This window comes from Rhipicephalus microplus, chromosome 8, assembly GCF_043290135.1.
Source record: "Rhipicephalus microplus isolate Deutch F79 chromosome 8, USDA_Rmic, whole genome shotgun sequence".
NCBI lineage: Eukaryota > Metazoa > Arthropoda > Arachnida > Ixodida > Ixodidae > Rhipicephalus > Rhipicephalus microplus.
Window position 1 is genome coordinate 29,425,138 of NC_134707.1, and position 24,829 is coordinate 29,449,966.

Genomic DNA, 24,829 nt, shown 5'->3' on the forward strand with positions numbered 1-24,829 from the left:
TCTCAAATGGCAAGATTGAAACCCCTTCCGCTTCGAGGCGATTACCAGCACTCGCGTAATCGCCTTGAAAGGGAGGGGGTCGCAATCTTGGCGCTGGTTCTATATCAGCGACAAATGGTTGTTTTGCTCTCCGCAAGATGACGCGAAAAGAGGCTGTGGTTGCTCTCACTCCCACTTGAACGCGCTGCCAGCAGCCGCCGGAGTGCGCAGGCCACGCGCTACCGCGTTCCCTTTCACAAAACTTGACATTGTATATGCGCAGTACGCATAAGGCGTCGGTAGCGTGTACAGTACCCACGCCCTTTTTAAGATTTGGCGTTACCGCGTTTGTGGAGTCGGCGTAGTGTAGGGGAAACACGTCGGTGGTTTTTGACGCCTGCTTTGAGCTAAACTTGGTTTTAGTGGGGACGCATCTGCTCCTTCCGCAGCAAACGACTGTGCAAAGCGGTTTCGATTGCCTTCAAGTAGCTTCGATACCAAGTATACCACAGAAATGTTCGCCTAGTTTTTCAGATCACTTCGAACTTCGAACGTTCGTATGCCTAACCTAGATCGGTGTAAACAAAAGTGCAAAACAAAAATTTGCGCTTAAGGTGCGTTGTTCGTGATTATTACCTTACTATAGCTAACAAAGTCGCAATATTGCTGCGCAAGGCAATACCGGCGAGAGTTGTTAGATTTTTTCATTCTTTTTTTACAATTTGGTGTTTTGTATGTTCCAGGATTGGTATGTTCCAATCTCAGATTCCAGGTATGTTCCAATCTCAGATTGTTGCGGGCCGCAAGCGATGGGCTCGCGGGCCTGTGCTTGAGACTTCTGCTTTGGGCGTCCCTCATTATTGTTAAGTGGTTCAGGTTCATTAAAACTCGACGATTATTATTTATATGTTATCAATGGTGAGCCACAGTGGCACAGAAACACATTGAGCTCGGCGTACTCTCTTGAAGTGTTTATAAACGATCAAGAGGAATGTTCTGACCTGTAACTTAATCGCCTTACCAGGACACCTCAGCACTTTGACACAGTGATGGGGTTTTGGGAATGAAACATAAAGGAGTCGAAAAACAATAAATAAAAACAAATAAACAAAAAAGTGACTGTCGCGCGACTTTTTTGCGCGCCACCCAGCCATCCTTGAAAGCCACGAAGACGATCGACAGAAAAGACATCCCTGATGAAGGAAGAAAAAATATATAGGAAAAATCCTCAAAAAGGGTTTCAAAAATTTTTGTGACCGCACAAAACGTACGATTCCGACTTTGATAATCTTGACTGCGCTGAGGCTTTGTTCCCTTGTTGGGCTGTGACAGGGCTTCCGGGATCACCATAGTCTACGCTTGGCATCCATTTTTCGGTAAACACCAACAAAACCGATAGCATAAGATCCGTGAAGAGGGCTCTTAGACGCTATCGCAGTATTACACTAATGAACAATAACTCTGCTTTTCCGGCCTTGCTTCTTTTCAGTGGTCTGGCAGAAGTGCATCACTTTCAAGAGTAGGCTTAAAGTGCTTTCAGTACGGAATAAAAAAAAACACATACGCGATGGTTTCTCACTCGCACGCTTCTTACCATGTTCACGCGATTCTCGAGCGTCAGTGATTCTAAATTATAGAAAACATTCTAACACATTGAAAAAGGAAACTAGTTTGATTCTGATTCCGCTTTGGAAGCCGATTGCAACGCGCCGACGAATTCGACAGCAACAGAGACCAGAAGAAAAAAAATGTGCGGGTTGGAATTGCATAAATGCGGTAACTTTCCTTCGATGACCCAGACAGCTGGCGAGTTTTCCAGACTGAAGCGAAAACCCAGGGCTGGGCAATCGCCCAGTTCCATACATTGGCCGTGTCGACCATAGTCTGATAAACGTGATGCGAAGATTATCTCCCGGCGCATCACTCGCCTCCTGCTATCTCGGCGGTTGCCATGACAACGACTGAGGACAGCGAGATGTCGCGGTATGAACTTGTGTTCGGCGTCCAATCATGTGTATGTAGTGCGTTAGTCTGTTGCGCAGTACTTCGTAGGGGACCTGCGAAACGCGTCGATTCGCAGTACGAGTTTGAAGGAGGCCGAGGAAGCTACGCACCTGCCGCCGAACGAAAAACGATTTGCTAAGCCTCGTTGTCCCGATGCACTGTTGTGAGCCATCCAAGTTACCTATGCAGGAGACTTTCTTCGTTCGTTTCGGATTAGAAATGGTCTGTGAGTACGGCTCCGTGCTTTTCAAGCCATCTTCTCGCGTTGTTCGATGTTTTTTGCGCAGTAGAAATTATATCGAAGGCTCGTAAGAATGCGCATCTAATGGCGACTTACAGCGGCGCTTTTTTTTTGTCTCTTAGTGCTGCCTTTCGGTTTATTTCGACGTCCACTAGAGTTGCAAATCAAGAACATTGTGTTTATTGGACGATAATTACGGGACCAGGTTGGTTTTGTCTCGCCACTTTTCACGAATAACCCGGTGTGCATGTGGCGCTAGTGGCCTGACGCCTTGTTGACTGGGTGCCAGTGGATTTATAACCACATATAAAACCAGCCCGCCACGTGCTCTTAGCAAGCTTTCAGGGCTGGCATGCGTTTCGGGGCAGTCGTTCATTTGCGCTTATCACTCGGTGAGCGAAGCCGCGGTACCGGACGTAGTGGCACGCGCTGTTTGTGAATGTTGTGCTTTTGTGTTTGTCTCCCATCGCTTTTGCGAGTATGTCGAGAAAATGTGATACCAAGGGGTTACAGAACAAGCTGCACGAGCCTTTGCGTCAACGCTTGTCCCCACTGTGGAAAGCTTTCCATACGCTATTATTTGCAGTCGCTGTCATTGCGCATTGGTCATAACGCCAACCTGAATTCGCGTTTGCGGTCCACCCGCGGGAAATTTGAAATAGCGTGCGGGCCCGTAAGGCACCTTTGCGGCGACTCGAGCGTGCGTCTGTCTTTGCGGGGGACAAATGCTATTTTAAAACTCCTGTGGCCCTCGTATGCAAACGCGACGACCGCAACGCCCGCTAACGAATAGCGTATACCTTCGAAAAGTCCCTATTGGATCACGAAATCGGCGTATCCTATCCCATGAACCATAACCCCGCGTACGCTATTGTGAAAGGGTCGAATATGAAGCCTACAATCTGAATACGCACTCTCTCAAATATAATGTACGCACAGCTTCGAGTCAGCATTTGTTGACACAGCACACACGTGCTTAGGCAGTTTTTGAATAGAGTAAAAAAAAGTTTCCCGTTGACGCAGACTTGTAACTTTAATGAACGGTGAACCATGTGAGTGCGTGCCCTGTAGGCTCCGGAGGTCGCTTGCAGCGCGTTCAAGCGAGAGAGGGAGCAAACACAGCCGTTGCGTCAAGTCCTCTTATGGCGAGCAAGGCGAGCATTTCCGATGGAGGCGGAAATGTTGTAGGCCCGTGTGCTCGGATGTGGGTGCACGTTAAAGAACCCCAGGTGGTCAAAATTTCCGGAGCCCTCCACTACGGCGTCTCTCATAATCATATCGTGGTTTTGGGACGTTAAACCCCACAAATCATCAAGACCAGGGAGTCGAAACTTCCTACATCTCCCATGTATTCGCTCTCGCGTAGTGATACGCAACGGCAGCGCCGGTTCTACCTCTGGCGGAGTGACGTATCTGGTGACGTCCGAAAATAGAGGGAAAGGATGAAAAGTTGCGAGGAGGAGAGTTGCCGCAGGAGCCCTCCTTTCCCACCTCGCATGCAGGCCGAATGCGCTCGTTCTCAGATCCACTTGCCGCTTGCGCGAGGTGGCCATTCCTGAAGTTTTGTTTCTTTTTTTTCCGAATTTTGTTCATGTATTCTGAAGAAGCGAAAGTTAAGCTGATTAATGTCTCAGTGTACGACGAAACTCGATCAGCACAAATAAAATTAAATTTTTTATAACACTTTTAGTATAAAAAACACACCCACGTAGTGTGAAAGTGTCAATCTATAAAATCAGCTTTAACTTACAACTGGCGATTTGGGTGCACGTTAAAGAACCCCAGGTGGTCAAAATTTCCGGAGCCCTCCACTACGGCGTCTCTCATAATCAAATAGTGGTTTTGGGACGTTAAACCCCACAAATCAATCAATAACTTACAACTGGCGTATGGGAATAATGAGAAACATTGAAAGCAGTATATCATAACCAATGCGAAAATTATGAACAATTGCGAATACGACACGTCGTATTTAAATCAATCACGTTTGTTATGACGGCTACGTGGTTTTCCTATAGAAGTTGGGTACCAAACGAGACTAAAGTTCACAGGCTCGGAGAAACTTGATCCGATAAGTAGTTTCTCGAGAAAGAACGTCGCTGGAAACAGTGTTTCGGCCAGTTGACTTGGCCTCGTCAGGGCAAAGGCGTTCCCTTGATGAGGTTAGCATGTCAAAACGTTGGCTTCACCGACAGCCTCTGTGATATTTATAATCAATGTGTTCATCACAGGTATTTTAGTGACGGCTAGTAATAGAAGTAAATACTCGCAAAATATCAAAGAGTGGCTAGGAGATTTTTATGACCAGGTAGCAGCCCATATTTACTTGACATCATTTGAACAGTACGCCAAAAGTAAAGAAAAGGTTAAAACTATATAGCCGAGCCAACTCGAGTTCAAGCCTTTCAATAAACGCATTTTCCCGACAGGAGCTTGGCTGCCGTCTTTTCCAATCAGTCAAGTGACACTGCACTTCTGTAAGTTCAGACTTTCAGAGTACTGGATTTACTCGTGTACTCATGCAAAATAAATGCCTGCTCCAATAATGGGTCCAAGTTCTTGTGCTCACCCGTTGCCTTTAAGAAACGCTGAGACACCTTCGCGGAACTAGGAATCACCGGGTTAGCACACCGCTGAGCAGCGGAAAACATGCGTTGCCCGATTTAGCCATTTTCGATAAATGCGTGGTTCACTTGTTCGGCGCTGCTTACTGCGGCTTCCCTTCCCTGCCCGCCACCACTTGCGGTCTTTATCTTTCCCGTAGTTGAAATGCACGCCAACCGAGCGAGAGAACTGCGTACGATCTAAGTTCTTATATCGCTGATCGAGGAGCGAGAAGAAGAGGAGACAAGCGCTACGAACTCAAGTCAATCACTTTCCTTGCTTCGCCTGATTTAAAATTAACTAAATAAGGATTACGAAAACACATATAAACAAAAGAATTACACTGTGTAAATTTCCTTATTTGTGAAAACTAATGAAAGCCAATGAATGCGAACATTCACATTACCGTCACTCTGTTCAACCGGATCTGAGGATGGCCAGCAACCGCTACGATCGTGCATGTTCCTTGAAACCGAAACTAGTGCCGAGTTTCTGGGCCCTGGTAAAACTACCAGTCATCGTTGATAGTGAACTGGTCGCTGGATTTGAACCCCCTTCCGCTTCAAGGCGATAACGGTACATGCGGCCCCGGCCGTCAGCGTAAGAGGCTGGCCGGGCGGCACATCGGCTTTTCTCAAGAAGTGATTCAAACAGCGCCAGCTGCTTTAGTTACGCGTATTTGAAAGCATCTCCAGCCTATTCCAGAACTTTCCTCCGTTCAATGCTCCGGTGAACAGTTGCAGTGTTTCAGAGTTAATTGTTACACTGAAAAGCCTCCTTTGCCTCGACAAAGTCGATGGCAGCGCCGGCTTCGGCCAAAAGGCGTCGCTGCTTATTAGCGATAATAGGCAGCAAAAGTAAGGCGCACTGCGTTATTTTCAGCCGACGCTCGGTGCTAAACCGATCTGATTCATGTGAAGGACAAACTTCCAGTCGAGGATTGTTTGAGAACTCGGATCTTGATCGTCTGAACGTGAAGGCGATGTCATCGCCAGGGAGGAGAAGGAGTTTCCGGACTCTAGAGAAAATTTCTGCTGTATGAACAGCTATGTACGCTTGTGAACACACAGCGCTGAAACACGCACATTCATCGCACGCATTCAACATGCATGCATGCATGCATGCATGCATGCATACATACATGCATGCATGCATACATACATACATACATACATACATACATACATACATACATACATACATACATACATACATACATACATACATACATACATACATACATACATACATATATACATACGTGCGTACGTACGTGCATACGTACGTGCGTACGTACGTGCATACGTGCGTACGTACGTGCGTACGTGCGTGCATACGTGCGTACGTGCGTGCATACGTGCGTACGTACGTGCATACGTGCGTACGTACGTGCATACGTGCGTACGTACGTGCATACGTGCGTACGTACGTGCATACGTGCGTACGTACGTGCATACGTCCGTACGTACGTGCATACGTGCGTACGTACGTGCATACGTGCGTACGTACGTGCATACGTGCGTGCGTACGTGCATACGTGCGTGCGTACGTGCATACGTGCGTGCGTACGTGCGTACGTGCGTGCGTACGTGCGTACGTGCGTACGTACGTGCGTACGTGCGTGCGTACATACGTACGTACGTACGTACGTACGTGAATGCATGCGTACGTGCGTACGTGCATGCATGCGTACGTACGTACGTGCATGCATGCGTACGTACGTACGTGCATGCATGCGTACGTACGTACGTGCATGCATGTGTACGTACGTACGTACGTGCATGCATGTGTACGTACGTACGTACGTGCATGCATGCGTACGTACGTACGTACGTGCATGCATGCGTACGTACGTACGTGCATGCATGCGTACGTACGTACGTGCATGCATGCGTACGTACGTATGTACATGCATGCGTACGTACGTATGTACATGCATGCGTACGTACGTACGTACGTGCATGCATGCGTACGTACGTACGTATGTACATGCATGCGTACGTACGTACGTACGTGCATGCATGCGTACGTACGTACGTACGTGCATGCATGCGTACGTACGTACGTGCATGCATGCGTACGTACGTACGTACGTGCATGCATGCGTACGTACGTACGTGCATGCATGCGTACGTACGTACGTACGTGCATGCATGCGTACGTACGTACGTACGTGCATGCATGCGTACGTACGTACGTACGTGCATGCATGCGTACGTACGTACGTACGTGCATGCATGCGTACGTACGTACGTACGTACGTATGTACGTACATGTACATACATACATACATACACGAAGTCTGTGCTGAAAATGGCGCTAGTACTCCAAAGTGGCATCTACATTAAAAAAGTGAAGTTGACTCTTTCAATCAGCGGTATTTTATTGAAGAATATCACGTTTTTTCGTGTGATTGTTCAAGCTTGAGATATTTACCCCAGCCAGCGTCTTGGAACTAAAATAGAGCGTGACTGTACGTACATACGTAACATAAGATTGGACTAATCCCCCCTCTCCCATTTGTGAGAAAAATATTAGCTACGCTCCTGCGCAGAGAGGTGATGAGCCTTTGCTTTGACGACATTTAAATACTTGGACGTTCCCAGTCGACAGTAATGGTACTTATAGCTGTCGTTCATTTTGTTTACATAATCGTCAGCGATTTTGCGCAGAAATCGATTCTTGGTGGACGAAAGCCCCTTCCATTGTATTCGTTTAGCCAGCTTCGATTTGGTGCAATGGTGGTAGTTCAGCTAAACGGATAGCCTCCACCGCAGTGGTCTAGTGACTTATTTACACCGTTGCTGACCCGCAGGTTGTGGAACCCGATCCCGGCTGCAGCGGCTGCATTTTCAATGGAGGCGAAAATGCGGTGAGCCAGTGCGCTCAGATATAAGTGCCCGTTAAAGAACCCCAGGTGGTCAAAATTTCGGAGCCTTCCGCTACGGCGTCTCTCATGCTCATATGGTAATTTTCGGACTTTAAACCCCACGTATCAATCTATATAAAACACCTGGAAGCAGAAAACTTTTATGCTAGTCGGTGAATTTCACGTAAGAAATACGAATGTTTGGACTTGCCTTTGCTGTCGAAGCTTACTGGTAACTGTCATGATTAGGAAACCGTAGCTATATGCGACATTTTTGTAAAAAATGTTGAAAATAGAGGAAAGATAATAATTGTGACCAGAATTTAAACACCGACAAGCACAAATCCTTTATACTAGTCGGTGGCTTCGACGTAGAAATAACGGACCTTGATACCTATTGTCACCCACTCATCACTCACCTCGTTGAGGTTCGATAATTTTTATTGGTCATCAGGCGCATATTAGCCATCATTAATATAATTGAAAGTAGGTGTGATCGAGTACTTAAATTTCATCGCAAGTTCAAGTTGAGTTAAACAGTGCTGAACTGCAGCCACAAATATTGAATTTAGCATTCAATTTAAAAATACGAGCCATTGACAACGCTAATGTTCTTCATCGTCATCGGAGGCCCTGGCCCAAAAATTTCCAGGTGCCCATTTTCAGCAGCGTTTGAAATGGGGTGCCGGAACCATTTAACTTTTCTAACGAGTGGGGCGGGGCTACAGGGGCAACTGGAGAGAAAAGGTCTTACACCATACATTGACGTTTGTTACCTTTTTTTTCGTGATGAACTTGTTCACAACGAGGAACACTTAAATTTCTGTACCTTGGGGCACATTTTCTTGCTTCGTAGGCGTTTAGACAATCTTCGGACTGTATGTGTTCATCCACATTGAGGCATACGGAGAGAGAAGCAACACGCAGCCTCCTTGGTACTCATTCTGAGTATACTATCGTCATTTCGTTGTACTCTATCCTTCACCTGGGACAATCAGCGTGGTTCAGTGGCATTTGTTGGCCCCGCCGCGGTGGTCTAGTGGCTAAGGTACTCGGCTGCTGACCCGCAGGTCGCGGGATCGAATCCCGGCTGTGGCGGCTGCATTTCTGATGGAGGCGGAAATGTTGTAGGCCCGTGTGCTCAGATTTAGGCGCACGTTAAAGAACCCCAGGTGGTCGAAATTTCCGGAGTCCTCCACTACGGCGTCTCTCATGACCATATAGTGGTTTTGGGACGTTAAACCCCACATATCAATCAAATCAATCAATCAGTGGCATTTGTTGTGTGCGCAGCGTGTCGTGGCAATGGAGTTTGCTAGGTTCTGAATCAGTCGAGGATAGTAATATTCTGTAGAGCATACGGTGACCGACGCAGGACATAGCGGAGGATACGAAGCTGCGCAAAATCACCTGCCATCAAAGCAGGCTTGGGAGGCACACGCAGCCACTTTGGAGTGCTGTTAGTGGTTGTTTCATGAAGGACATCTTGGGGAGGAGCACAGATTCGTCAATCGAAACTGATGATGCTTCGACTGACAAGGTAAATTCAACTACTGATAAAGAGTTGCCACCTCAACAGTAGTGATCCGCCTCGGCTTGAACACTCCATGATTAGAAGTGTATACGGCTGTACACAACTCAAAAATAATCATGCACTGGCGGGACAAAGGGAGAACGAAGAACGATGAAGACATATGAAATCTATGTTGGGGTCGTAAAAGTTTGCTGCTCGAAAGCGCTAGTGCTGTACCAGTTATACGATAGTCCGGGCAAACTTCTCCCTCGGGCACTGGAAGCATTCACTTTCCTCTGCAAGACATAATTGAAATTGCGCGTCACTGATCGATACTTCAGAACACGTATTGTCACTTACTCCAGGGTAGATATCGTCATGCCCCTTATCTTTGAGAAGGATAAGGGATACATTAACACAAATGAACTTGCAATCAAAAGATAGAAGACAGTGCTTGATGAAGAGATATTGGCATGGCAACGTAGTCAGCACGTATATTTTTACAAGGGCAAGTTGCTGGTATGGACGTTATCATCGTAGAATACCGATTACTTGTGTGCGGCGACCCCTTGCGACAGATGGCTTCAATGCCAGCAATTGCTGCTCCGTTGTCACGGTCCGGCAAATGGACATCGTGCATTCTGACATAATGTCTGTGCGGCGAATATTTTTACAAGTTGGTTGTATGGTTGCCACGTAAAATGAGGGCAGATTGTCTTTTAGGAGCTGAAGAGTTGTGCCACAGTGGAAGTGCCTGTTGTATCCTATTTGTACGGCGCAAAGCCAGAATCTTTTTTACATCAGCTTGTAGTGTTTTCCTGCGGAACGGATTTCCTCAAACAAAAAAAAAATTGTTGGCCTTATGAGCCACGATGGTGCTCTAGCACAGTCGCCCACCGAAGAAACGAAACTGATTTTACACTTGACGTATTTGGATTGTGGAATTATGGCGAGCGCTAGGCATGTCACAGCTTTCTTGGCTGTGTTGAATGCGTAGTTGGTAGTGGACGTTTATTGAAGCGAAGAAACAATATGGTGCAACATTTCAGTAACCTAATGACAGAAAATCCTGTGTGCAAACGGGGGTGAAAAGAATTAGAAAAGCTGTGAGTTGAAAGTCTACAAATTCTCACGGCTGTGGTGTAGACGTTAAGCGTGGTGTTGCTCCCTGAAGCACTAGCAAGCGCAGCTGCGAATCACGTTGTTTAGGAGACAAAATGCAACCGGCTGGTCACCCATAATTGACAAAGAGGAAATTTAAGCTATACAAATAAACACGCTGACAAATTGCAGAAACATTTGCGTTGAGGTTCGCAATGGCATACGCAAGTGATTCAAGAGGGCAATTTGGGTAGCAGCTGCGGTTGGTTAAGTATAAATAGGCTCTTGAAAGGACTGGCGGCAGGCAATGTCAAGATTACATTTGTTGTTAGCACCACTAAGGGACACCAGGGGATAACGAGTCGTAACAATATTGAAATTCAGCGGCGCAGTGAACGCGCTGACTGGCGTTATTTCCCATGCTGCCGTTTGGTAATCATGGGGAGAGCCAATGACCATTTGCTCGAACGTGTAAGAATCGTGAATCATCCGATGAAATTTGATATTGCGAAAACGGAATCCGCCAAGAACGAGGCGTTGCAGTCGACAGTAAACTGAAGTTGCCGTGGTGGTTAGGATGCTGATAGTAATGTTGCGGATAAATACGGGACGAGCCTAGGGTTTTAGGTTCAGGTTATCAATGAAGACAAATTTGGCGGTGTTATAACGGTGAACATGACGGGAAGTATCGCGATGGAGAGTTCTTCTGACGTGTCATGCGGAAAACACGACAGCAATGAGATTGTCGGCTGAGTTGGCGCCGTCAGCCCGCTAGGGGCGCTGGCGCGTCACACGTTATCGAACTTTTAAGCAGGAAATTGCCAAGGAAAGAATCTATGATAATACTCGGGGTAGTTCTTTACTGTTTGAGGCCAGGACAGGAGTACTGCGAACCGAAACATATCGGGCCAAATACGAAGGGGTAGGCACAGTATACAGTGCGTGTGGAGAGGAAGAAGAAATTGCCGAACACTTGATAATTTTCTGTAAAGGGCTTCACCCTATAGTTCAGGATGGTGGCGGAGAGTTTTTCAAAGCACTGGGGTTTAGGGACCGGGAGGGCAAAATAGACTTTAAGCGGGTAGACTGAACTAGGTTATCTGATTGGTGGCTAAAGTCAAGGCACGAGTGAAAATTACTCTTCACTGCAAAGTACGAATCCTCAAACTCACTTTTAAAGAAAAAAAAATCTAGTTTTTGGTTCATTAAGTATTACGGCTTGGTGGCGCTAGCCACCGCCCGATCTAATGGATACAGCCATATCCATCCATTTATCCATTAGGTTGTAAAGATTCCGCAGTGTCCTGGAGCCAATGACCCTTAGAGATCAGACGCCAGTTGTATGTAGTTTTAGGCTGTGCACCAGTTATTTGTGAATTCCCCTTTCTTTGTGTCTTAGAAAACCTCTCGTGCGTCATTTTAACTTCACACTTTTTCATTTCCTGCTCTTTCCCTCCACCCCGTTGCGCAGCCTAAATGTCATCTCTTCGTTCGTTGGCGTCATCTGTTCAGCTCTTCAACTTCAAATGAAGCCTAGAGCATACCTACTTCTACAAAACAGGTTTTCAGGCAAGTTTCTCAAGTAAGAAAAAAAAACATCACACATACGAATAACTTAATTACAGGGTAAAAACACCGAGTGCTGTTGCAGTCTTTGATGTATCTTGATTTCTGTGGCTTGTGTTTTGCAGATAGATTTTCAACGCTACTGACCATGGAAGCAAGACAGTACGTGGGCCGTGAACATGTGGACAAATGGGCAACGGCTGTGATCTAACAAGCAAGAAGGCGGTGAGAAGAGTGCCATATGCTTTCGGTTTTCTCTCTTTACGTCATAATTGCTCGATTCAGGCTTTTCTATAGCTACACTCGGATCTAGGGGGATACTGAGATTGTGTTGCTTCTGCGCAAATATGTGGTGCGATTCCGTTTGTCACATCTACGCCAAGGTCTGCGCAAACAATGGTGTTCCAGGTTGCAGAAGCCTGAGGCGCACCGTTTAAGTGACAAATCAGGTAGCCTTCCACTGGCTTTTAAGTAGTTGTTGGGTAGCAAGGAACAGACTCATCGAGCGGCTTGTTTTAACCATACCATTGAAAAAAAATCAAATAATTCCGCTCTCTAACACTGACGTTGACCGAAAGCTATAAATGCTTGCTTGCGAACGCCCCACGTCACACTGGAACGAGCCACATATCAAGCACGCAAGATTACATACCGTACAGACCCAGCTGTATTCGAACACCTCCAGGACTTCACCGAGGTGGTGCCACCCTGCTGTGCCGTTTATGGTAGGGTGTCACATTAAAGTAATGCGTACGCCCACGGCAAAGGAATGGCTGGCACTGCAGCATGTGGTGGTCATTGCAGCAGCGGCGAAACAATTCAGCGTATTCAGTGCGAATGCGTGTAGTACTGCACGCAGGGACAGTCGCTCTGCATTGCGATCAACTGAACGAGCAGACTGTTTCGGTGGAAATAGTCCTGTGCCGCAGACAGGAGTTTACGGTGGAGACGAAGGCCGTGCAGGTGCTCCTGCGCTTTGTGTGGTCAACTGGTCTCTCCAAACTACCCTGATTGCAATGCCCCGCATGTGTGTGCACGTGTAGTTTTTTCTTTTTTATTCGTGGCTCTGTCTTTCTATCCTCTTTTTGATTCCTATTTTCCTTCTTCTGTACAGGGTAGCAAGCGGGTTCTTATTTATTTATTTATTTTATTTAAGAGTACTGCCAATCTCATTAGAGATTATAGCAGGGAAGGCATATGAAAACGAATATTTGTTTACACAGATTCATATTGATAGAAAACACAAAAAAGCCGGAATTAGAAAATTACATGCAAATTATAGGTAATACGTTGTTATTAAAGAACACGCAATAAAACAATTTTAGTAATAGCAAAATCATGAACAAGGCTATCGTTAAAAACGACCACGAAATGATAATGCATGCATTTGAAATATGAGGTAGGGACAACAAGTAGGCATTTTTATTGTACAACTTATTCAAAGAATCTTATGAACAATGGCCTAATCGAAAAAACATGTCACTCTACAATAACGATCATAACAAACAAAACTTTTGTATTTGCAATATGACACTGACTCGTTTATTGGGTTTATTGGTGATGTGATGTGAGTGCGATTTGTGAGGCAAGCAATTCGCTTTCAATCGCAGCTGTAAACAAGTTTATGGATGATTCAGTGCTTAAGGTGGGTTTTAGCGAGTTCCAATTTTTAATGGTTAGAGGGAAAAATGAGTACTTAAAGCAATTAGTGTTAAAAGAGTATTCTACAAGAGTATGGGAATGATTATAACGGGTTGGTCTGCCGTGAAAAAACAGATACCTTGAGGTATCTATTTTTATTATGTTGTAGAGTAGTTGAAACATTAGCTTTAGTCTTGTTAGTTTTGTTCTGTTTTGTAGTGTTAAAATGCCGGGGTTATTGAGTAGGTGCGTCGGTGAGTCTGTCAGTCTATACTTGCTAAAAATAAACCTTATTGCTTTTCTTTGAACTGCTTCTATTTTAATAATCTGTTGCTTGGTATACGGGAACCAGACAGGGCTGGCATATTCTAATACAGGTCTGACGAGGGTAGTATAAGCTATTAGTTTGGTATTTTGTGGTGCGAGTTTAAGGCGTCTTTTCAATAAAAAGTCTTTTTATGGCTGCGCTAGCAATATTATCAATGTGGAAATACCATCTCAGGTCGTTTGAAATTGGTATTCCTAGATATATGGGGCTAGAGACTGTGGCTAAGGGGCAGTTGTCAATAGTGTAAGAAAAGTTGGACCTGTGTTTTTTGTGAATTATTGCCATGGAGACATATTTACCAACATAAGGACATCTAGTGCTCGGTTCTAGTGCGAGACTTCTAGTGCTCGGTTAAGAATTAGGTGAACCATAGGAGTATTAATTTCCTCGTAAAGTACGCAGTCATCTGCAAAGAGCCTTAGTTTTACTTCAGTTGAAAGGGGCAGATCATTAATGAATATTGGGAATAATATTGGTGCTAAGGCGCTGCCCTGTGGCATGCATGACGTGACTGCTGCTATTCTAGAGGTGGTGTCCTGTAACTGTACAAATTGTGAGCGATTGGTTAAGTAATACTTAACCCAGTGAACAACGATGCTATCACCAAGGGTAACTTCTAATTTACTTATTAATTTTGTATGAGAAACACGATCAAATGTCTTTGAAAAGTCTAAAAAGATCAGGTCAATTTGTTTATGGTTATTAATGGACTGGGCTGCATCGTGTATTAATTCTAAAAGTTGAGTAACCGTTGAAAAGCCTTTTCGGAAACCATGTTGTACAGGAGACAGGATATGATTTTTTTCTAGGTAAATAGTTATGTATTTCAATGTCATATGTTCTAACAATTTACACACAGAACAAGTTAGTGATATTGGCCTGTAATTTGAAACCATGGTTTTGCTGCCTGCTTCGTGTATTGGTATAATTGTTGCAGTTTTCCATACTGCGGGGATAGTGCATGATTGCAGTGATTTATTAAAGAATACCCAAATATTTAGCTACCCGTTCCGCATACCTTTTAAGGAAGATGTTTGATATGTTGTCAGGTCCCGGGCCCTTCTTGGTATCGATATTTATTAGTAGATCAAGCACTCCTTGTTCGGTAATTGTCAAGGGTTCTATTGGTGAATGGTCTAAAGAGTGTATGAGTGGTACGATTCCGTTATCTACAGTAAAAACTCATTGAAAGTAATCATTCAAGGAGTTGGCGACATCGTTGTTGTCGTCAGAGGAACGCATGAGCTTATCATCTTTCTTTGGATTTATATATTTCCAAAATTTATTTGGAGCGCTTATCAAAAACGTGGGAAAAATGTGGGAAACTTCCCTCACGCACTCCTAATTTCCTCACAATTTCTGGCACCATGATTCGCAGAATGCAAAAAAAAGAGAAAGATATCGTCTAAACCCGTGTATAATTAAAATCGATGATATGCGAAGCATGAAGGAAAAAGGTTGATATGTCACAATAAAATCAGCCAGGCACACGTAAATTATGCCGTACATGACTTTAATGGCATGATTAATATGCTTGCATCGGTAATATACCTTCGTAACCCATTCACATCACGCAATACCAAATTTGATATATAAGGCGTTTTTATTTTCTAAAAAGCAAAATGCAGTTTAAATGAAACTGAGAAAAACGCAGTTTTTTTTACTGACAATTTGGTTGGGCCTGCTTGAACATCTTTTTGCCAGTATGTTCATCTCCCCTAAATACCACAAATCTATCTTGTGACAAAAATCTACATAGCCAAATTTGTCAGTATTGTGGAGTAAGTTTGCATTTGAGTAATATAGATTTAAACAGTACATTTGGACATAAATTAGCTCTTAAAATAAAGGTAAAACGATCCGAATGTATAGTAAAGCCATATTTTGAGATAGAATTCACCTCATACTTGTGGTTCCGTCGGTGCCCTGCTTCGACGCATGGGTGTCATGGCGATTACAAGACTTCAAAAGAGAGTGGTCTTCCTGACAAAGGGGGCACTACTCTGGACTGTCATCCGTGTTTTCTTGTTCACGGGCATCAATTGAAGGCCTTGAAAAGTGTTTCAGTTATTTTTATGTCATGCCATTGCTTACCACTTTTTCTTCATGAAATAAACAGACGCCCGATATTTTTATTTCATGCCTATTTTATTTCAATTATACCGTGTTCGAGGCAGCTGAAGACAAGATACTATTGTGCTAAAGTCGAAAATAATCATTGATATTGAAAAAGAGGTAAACAAGTCAGCCTCTTGCTCTTTAAAATCGAGTTTCGTCATTAAACATGTCCTTCAGTAAGTGCTAACTTACTCTAAAACGCCTATTGTGGAACGTAAACACAACAAAGCCACTAATGCAAAAATTAAACATTATGGGTAAGACCATGTTGATTATTTTGATCGTTTGTTGGCACAATGCTGGTTAAATGAATGTCGCTCACTTTCATTGAAACAGTTGGAGTACGTGGCTTATTTATGGTTAGAAACTGCATTTTTAGCTCATGTTACAATGAGGAATTGCCCAACTTTGATTATAACTGTTCTGGAAATGGAAGATACTTAGGCATTCGTTACGTTCTAAGGAAATTCAGCCTAGTTTCGTTTTCTGCATTTGGCTCTTTTAGAAAGAAGACACCTCATATGGGAAGCTGGCGAAACGACTGCAAGTGCATCATGAGCGTGGCATGTAGTCATGTTCTTACCTGACACGCACTAATAATTATCTTGTTTGCAGCAGTCATTTTCCTTCGTCATCTATTCACGTCGCGTAATACCTAATTCGGTGTACGTGAAGCTAGCAAAACGGCTGTGAACGCATCTTGAGCGTACCACGTAGTCATGTTCCTACATGACACGCAGTAATGATTATGTTATTTGCACCAGTCGTATACCTTCAACTATTCACGTCACGTAATACCAAATTCGGTGTATGTGATGTTAGCGAAACGGCCGCGAACGCATCTTGAGCATGCTACGCTGTCATGTTTTTACATGACACGCAGTAATGATTATCATGTTTGCACCAATTATATACCTTCGTCATCCATTCACGTTGTGTAATACCGAATTTGGTATATGTGAAGCTAGCGAAACGACTGCGAGCCCATGATGAGCGTGGCATGCAGAATGTTCTTACATGACATACAGTAATGATTCACATGTTTGCACCAGCCATATACATTCGTCATTCATTCACATCCTGTAATGCCAAATTTGGTGTATGTGAAGCTAGCGAAACGACTGCGAGCGCATGATGAGCGTGGCATGTAGTGGTGTTCCTACATGACACGCATGTCATGATTATCATGTTTGCACCAATCGTACACCTTCGTCTTTCATTCACGTCCTGTAATACCAAATTTGGTATATGTGAAGCTAGCAAAACGTGTGCGAACGCGCCACTTGCGTGGCGTGTAGTCATGACATGCATGTCATGATTTCCGCGTTAGGGCCTGTCCCCTGGCTTCTGGCGACCTTTTCCCCAAGGCACAAGACCTGGGATAGCTGGGTGAGTCAACTTTGTTCCACCACAGCAGTGAAAGAGAAGGGGAATGTGTCTTGTGTGATATTCCCATCAGCCAGCTTCATCACGGTACGGGGTTCATTCTTTTTGCGAGTCCTCTGTGCGCAGCACCTTTGTGATGCTGGACGCACACCGGTGGGGATGGTATACCGGATAACGTGGACGTAGGGTATGCGCCCCGGGTCTTACATGGGCCAGCCATGTGTGACCAATTCGATTGTTCGGGCTCAGCTGAGCCTATGCCGCCAGGAGTAGTTTCCCCTTTACGCGCTTCAAGTAGCGGCGCAGCAAGACTGAACGGCTACCTCAACACCGTCCAGTGTTACCACTCGCAGAAACGTGGCAGAAAGCCAACGCACCGCTTATCGGACTCAGGCCAATGGGCCTTTGGGGCACATCTCTCGTACCGCAACAGGAGGGGGTTGGCAGCCCGTGCTTAGTTTGTGGGGTACCGGAGGGTACATGAACAATCATGTAGGTCCACTTTGTTGCCCCCACGCTGCAGCCACTGACCCTCCGATTCCAGGTCAGCAACGTGAGCCCCCCCCCCCCCTTTCTTAGGCACTCGGGTATCTTAAAACACTCTCACGTTGTGCGTGATGCACCACGTGAAGGTGGAGAGGGCGCTGTGATTCGAGAGGTCGCGGCTCCTACTGGGCTGAATTACATGGTCAAGCGACAACCAGAACCGTTCCAGCACCTCTGAACCACGAATGGATTTGAATCATCACCGAGCCAGCAGCGAGAGATTCCAAAACCCGTGTCGCGGCCTTCTAGTTGGCTGGATTATATGGACTCGCAAGTTCCCCCGGCCATAGTGATACGTAATCAAAACCTCGCAAGAAAAGCAATCCTATGCTGAGGCTTCCTGGAAGTTCGATTAAACTGCTTACTAAATCACCCAGCCAGGTCAGCATAGTTCCTACCCAACTGGAGTCCAACCAGTCGGTGAAGATGGAGCTCTTTCTTGGACGCTCGCCAGTTATAATCGATTCATGACCGGCATCCTCTCAGCGTCACCTGTTCTGCAATACGTCATGTGAGTGAAACCACCGATATAGCAACCAAACTGACATGTAAATCATGACATTCATGTCATACATGATTTTTATGCTATGACTAGTCACTCACGCCCGTCATAAAGTGATAGTATGTCATACGAATTTTCGTACAGATCTCATTATCGAAACGGCAAGGAGAGCTGGAAGTTGTAGGTAGCTAGATAGATAGATAGATAGATAGATTTATAGATAGATAGATAGATAGATAGAGATGTGGATAGATAGAGATGTAGATAGATAGAGAGGTAGATAGATATCGATAGATAGATAGATAGATAGATAGATAGATAGCGACCCACCGAGCCAAGCCTCGGTGGGTCGCAAGCCCAGCGCTGTGCTGCGCGCACTGACGCCAACAAAGACAAGCGACCCTGAGTGCCACCTCGGCGTGGCAGTGCCGCGCCAGTGGGAACCACTACACGAGCACCGTGGGTCGAGGTGGTCTACCCGCTGTTCCCTCCCTCTTAGTCGTTTGAGCATCCGACTCCACTCACACGTTGCCCGTGGCGGACCTCTAGGAGGCGGGGAGGGCATGATCCGAGGTCGCGGCTCCAACTAAGCTGGATTACATGGGCGCGCCACCACCCGTACCGTCTAGGCACATGGATCATGGAATGGACCGGAAACTTCTCTGCTAGGCGTGTAAGGACCGACTCCTTATCAGCGGCATCCACATACGCTGGATTACAGAGGGACGCAAGCACCCCCTGCCAAAGCTGCTTAGTGTGTCAGGTCCTGTCTCAAGGAATGCGTTCCTAAGGCCAGTGCTTCTGAGTCGTCAGATTACAGAAGCTCGCAAATCTGTCAGCCATTCCGGCATTGTTCTGTTCGCAAAGCGAATTATGGTGTTAGCCTTCCTTGGAAACACACGTTGGCAGAGTGGACCAGTGTCCACTCGTGTGAACTTCATACTGTAAGGTACCTCGCCCCTAGACGCTGGGTCACAGAGGCTCGCCACCACCTCAGGCGTGGATATAACCGGGTACCCGTCAAAAGACCACACCCGCCACATTTCTGGGTGATGACATCATCGAACCGAAGCCCTCAGTATGCCACCGTATTATCATCTGGAACGGCAGATAGACCGAGTTGATCTGGTGTGGCGTAGTGGTCCCCGAGGTCAACAACCTCATGCCCCCGGCATTGGGGCACCTTGGGACAGGGGCAATCGTGCACTTCGGGGGATGTTTTCCAACGACGCAACTGGGTGCCCTTCTTATTTGATTGAGTTGCACCGTAAAATGACCCCCCTACTCAAACAGCAGTTCGGCTCAAATGCATATCGCCGCACCAGCAGTAGGTTGGTACCGCCGCCTATCGGCGGCGGTATTTTTTAGGAAGTTCCACTATCAAAATAGCCAAGCCTTGGTGGGTCGCAAGCCCAGCGCTGTGCTGCGCGCACAGACGCCAACAAAGACAAGCGACACTGAGTGCCACCTCAGCGTGTCAGTGCCACGCCAGCGGGAACCACTACACAGGCCCGTAGGGCGAGGTGGGTTACCCGTTTTAGGATCGAAGCTCCTTATGGCGTGGCTTGTGCGTCCCTCGTAGTACGTAACCACCAGTGGCACATACCCGAAATAGCCGTCCTTACAATGTCTCCTGGATGAGGGCACTTGTATATGATGAATACATGAAAAGATGCGAGATGGCTGTGCTTGGAGTTTTCTCTAGACATATGGATGGACAAACGGACTGACCCACGCACGGACGGACAGAGGGGCGCACGGACGGATGGACAGACAGAGGGATGGCCGCAAAAAGAGATGGACGGACAGACATACGAATGAACAAACGGGCGGATGCACCAAGGATCACACAGATAGGCGGACGCAAGAACGAATGAACAGACTGACGAACGCTGCACCTCACCAATCATCACTCACTCCGTGGATATGCTGTGATTTTTTCCTACCTCTTAGCCGTGTGAGCATCCGACTCCACTCACACGTTGCCCATGGCGGACCTCTAGGAGGGGGGGAGGGCATGATCCAAGGTCGCGGCTCAAACTAAGCTGGATTACATGGGCGCGCCACCACCCGTACCGTCCAGGCACCTGGATCATGGAATGGACCGGAAACTTCTCTGCTAGGCGTGCAAGGACCGACTCCTTATCAGCGGCATCCACATACGCTGGATTACAGAGGGGCGCAAGCACCTCCTGCCAAAGCTGCCTAGTCTGTCAGGTCCTGTCTCAAGGAATGCGTTCCTAAGGCCAGCGCTTCTGAGTCGTCAGATTACCGGAGCTTACCAATCTCCCAGCCATTCCGGCATTGTTCTGTTCGCAAGGGAGCTATGGTGTTAGCCTTCCTTGGAAACACACCTTGGCAGAATGGAGCAGTGTCGACTCGTGTGAACTTCATTCTGTAAGGTACCTCGCCCCCAGACGCTGGGTTATAGAGGCCGATCCCGGCAGCGGCGGCTGCATTTCCGATGGAGGCGGAAATGTTGTAGGCCCGTGTGCTCAGATTTGGGTGCACGTTAAAGAACCCCAGGTGGTCAAAATTTCCGGAGCCCTCCACTACGGCGTCTCTCATAATCATATGGTGGTTTTGGGACGTTAAACCACACATATCAATCAATTGGTTATAGAGGCTCGCCACTACCTCCGGCGTGAATATAACCGGGTACCCGTCAAAAAAACACACCCGTGACATCAGAGACATAGATAGTCTCTGATGTTTGCTAAAATTCTCCTGCAATTTCAGGTGGTCGAAATTTCCGGAGCCCTCCAATACGGCGTCTCTAAACATATGGTGGTTTCGGGACGTGAGACCCCACATATCAATTATCAAAATGCTCCTGGAAATTGTCAGTGCTTTTCCACGAGGGGAAGCGTTCCTTCTTTAGCTTACCCGTATAGGCGGATTGAGTCGCAAGTTACTCACTTTTTCTTGACCTCCCCATGATCGTTGAGAAAAGCTGCACATTTCCAGGGCGTTATAATCCGCATATTATTATTATTATTATTATTATTATTATTATTATTATTATTATTATTATTATTATTATTATTATTATTATTATTATTATTATTATTATTTTAGGTTCGTGGTGCAATATACGCCTAAACATCGCACGTTTCCTTACTGGTTTTCTCCTAAACTTACATGTTCATTGAAGCCCAAAGATCACTCGCACAAGAAGGCTATATGTTCCCCGTTATTAACTGGAACGAAGAGTTCAGCTTTTTCCGAGCTCTATCTAAACGCCTACATAAACGGGACTACAATTCATGTATTGCATTAACAGAAAAAAAAATTATCTTTCTGAAAGGCCAACTGAGTTTTGGAAGTATGTACGCAAACAGTCTGGCAAAAGTGGGGAGTTCTTCAGGCTATTGGACTCGGATGGTGTCGAAGTGCGTGCCGTTGCTGACTGTCTCGCCCCGAATTTTTCATTCGTTTATGAGGTCTCAGACTCCTTTACTTAGATACAACAGCCCAGGGCAGTTAGCACATCTAGTGGTCTTTCGCGAGATTACAAGCTGATTTGCTCACGCATTGAGCGTTTAAAACCGTCTTTATCGTGCGGCCTCGATGGCATCCTTTCGCCATACTAAAAGCTAATGATAGTATATTTGCCAAGTTCTTACTACAATATTTAACAGCTATCTGAACGCGTGCGCATTTCCGAGCATGTGGAAAACTGCGCGTGTTTTTTCAGTGTTCAGGCTGCGAAACAGATGTTTCTGATTATTGCCTGATTTCTCTGTTGTGTGCCTCATCGAATATTTTTCAGTTGGCTCTTCTCAACATTTTGTACGTTAGCGGTTATAATGCATTAATTCCTAATCAACACGTGTTTCTCCCTGGCCACTCTACTACCACAAATAATGCTAGTTTTATGACCCAAATCTCTTCCCCTGTTTCTCCAAGAGGAGTTGACGTAGTCTACGGTGACATGGGCAAGGCTTTTGACGTAGCCAGCCACCCAGTGATAAACTTGCAGATTTTGATGTTGACTTATCTGTTGTGAATTACCGGTACAGCTATCTGCCTAATAGATCCTGCTACTTTGCCATAAATGGCCAAACGTCTTCCTTGTACAAAGGTATACTAGTGGAGTTCCTCAAAGATCCGTAGCGCCACTCTTAATTTTTATTTACTTTAAGAATGTTTTTTTTTTCAATTCGTTATTTCTCTTTTCTCTTGTATGCGAATCACATCAAGATATTAAAAATTTTCAGTCAACGGTTGTAATTTTCTGCAGTCAGACTTGTGTTCTTTCTCTGATTGCTGTGATAACAAGAACCCTTGTCGATATACCTCAAAGACCTAATTCATGAGTATATCTAGCGGAAACTGTACCGTGTGATTTCCATACTCTGTCAAGACTATGTCCTTATGTAAAGTATATGAATTCAGTGATCTTCGTGCTCGTTTTGACAGCATGCTGAAATTTTCTGCTCACACTAAACGTGTTGCCATGGGTGGCGTTCATTCACTTGGCTGCATCTGTAGAACCTCTCAAAAATTCAGTTTTCCTCCTGACTTCCACGAATTTTACACCACCATATTTGTTCACCAACTGGAATATGTACAGCCGGCCGGCCGTATAGTAGATAAGGATAACACTGCTGACCCAGCGGTCGCGTGATCGAATCCCAGCTGCGACGGCGGCATTTTCGATGGAGGTGAAAAAGCTGTAAGCCGTATCCTCAGATCTTGGTGCACGTTAAAGAACCCCAGGTGATCGAATTTTCCGGAGTCCTCCACTACGGCGTCTCTCATAATTATATGGTGGTATTGAAACGTAAAACCCCACATATCACAATCATTTCGAATACGCATCTGTGATCTGGAATGACATCACTAAAATCGGTGGTGACGTCATTGAGCGAGATAAAAAAATCATAAACATATCCAACCATCGTTTGGCTAGAAATAACTCTGCATGGCAGCATTCTAACACTGCCAGATTATTATCATCGTCATAACTTCACTGCCGACGAAATTGCGCTGATTTATTATTTTTTTACGAACTAGTTCCCGTTATGCTATCTGGCCCTCTAATTCTCAGCTGTGTAAATTGTTGAGTTCCCGGTAAGCTAAGCAGAGAAAGCAGACCATTTATTGTACCCGCCAACTTCTTTTAACACTCTACTGTCAACGGAATACAAAGTCTATATGTAATGAACTTTCATGATCTTGATGTTTTTCAGTCTACTGTCATTTTATCTCGGCTCTGCACCGTTTAACATTATTTTCACAATGTACAGATTCTTCCTTTTCAGTCTTTCAGGAAGGTTTCTGCATAGATATGTATATTCTCCTTTATTTTTCACTTGCTTCCTATAAATCTTTTTTTTCCTGTTTTGTTCAGATTTTTCGCTGTGTATTTTCACAGTTCAGTTGATATTTTTTAAGAGTGCCTGTATTGGAAAATTTGTATTGTTTTATTGTTATTGTTTGTTTTCTGTATTGATTTACTTTCGCATGCGCCTGCACGAAGTAATTATTATTATTATTATTATTATTATTATTATTAATATTATTATTATTATTATTATTGCTGCTCAGTAAACTATGATGTCACTGCTCTCGGGGTTTCTTACGACCACTTCTGCAGCGGATCTGAGATCACGTTTCTCGCATCATAACATCCATACAGTGCTTCTTCGCAATAAGGTAACGGTGGGTTGCCTAAAAGCGTGCACTGGGAATATACATGAGCGATATTCGTACGCTCATATTTTTTCTGTGTTCCTCGATATGGATAAAGCCTATGATACTACGTGGTGCTTTGGCATACTGAGAGACCTTTCTCACTTCGGTGTACAGAGAAGAATGTAGATCATAGTCGAAAGGCATTTGACCTATAATACATGCCGTGTTCGATTAGGCACTGTAATGTCGGGAACGTTTGTCCAGGAAACAGGAGTGCCACCGTGAGGTGGATTGAGTTGCACACTCTTCATAGTCAAAATGACCTCCTTGCGCTTCACTATCCGGCGCAATACGTTTTACTGCACATATGTTGATGTACAGGTTGGTTTTAAATCGTGCAACCACTCAATATGTGAACGGCAGGACCAATTAGGTTTGAACAAGGTTTCTCGATGAGCAGATCAAAACGGTTTCAAACTGAACGCGCATAACAGCACATGTGATTTGTTCTGCTGGAAGAGGGGGTGTCAATCCCGATCCCGATATTTACCTGCATGGTAAACGTCTGTCTGTGCAGTCCGAGCATAACATTCTGGGTCTAATAATAAACGCAAAACTAACCGTCATACCCCACATCCAGTATTTAAAGAACAGGAGCTTAAAATCAATGAATATTTCGAGTGTTGTCACGCACTACGTGGAGTTGTGACAGGAAATACCTGGTGAACTTGTACAGGACCTTTGTGCGCACGCGCCTAGATTACGGTGATATTACCACGCGCTTTATCTGC

The 24,829-nt window shown here is 45.3% G+C and overlaps 1 long non-coding RNA gene across 1 annotated transcript; it reads left to right on the top strand.

Annotated features, from left to right (window-relative positions):
- The first annotated feature begins 1,968 nt into the window (after positions 1 to 1,968).
- On the top strand, positions 1,969 to 16,522 carry LOC119164330 (uncharacterized). The gene is made up of 3 exons (XR_012885528.1): positions 1,969 to 2,209; positions 11,783 to 11,893; positions 12,003 to 16,522. It is a non-coding gene; the product is annotated as an uncharacterized LOC119164330 (long non-coding RNA).
- Positions 16,523 to 24,829: the final 8,307 nt, after the last annotated feature.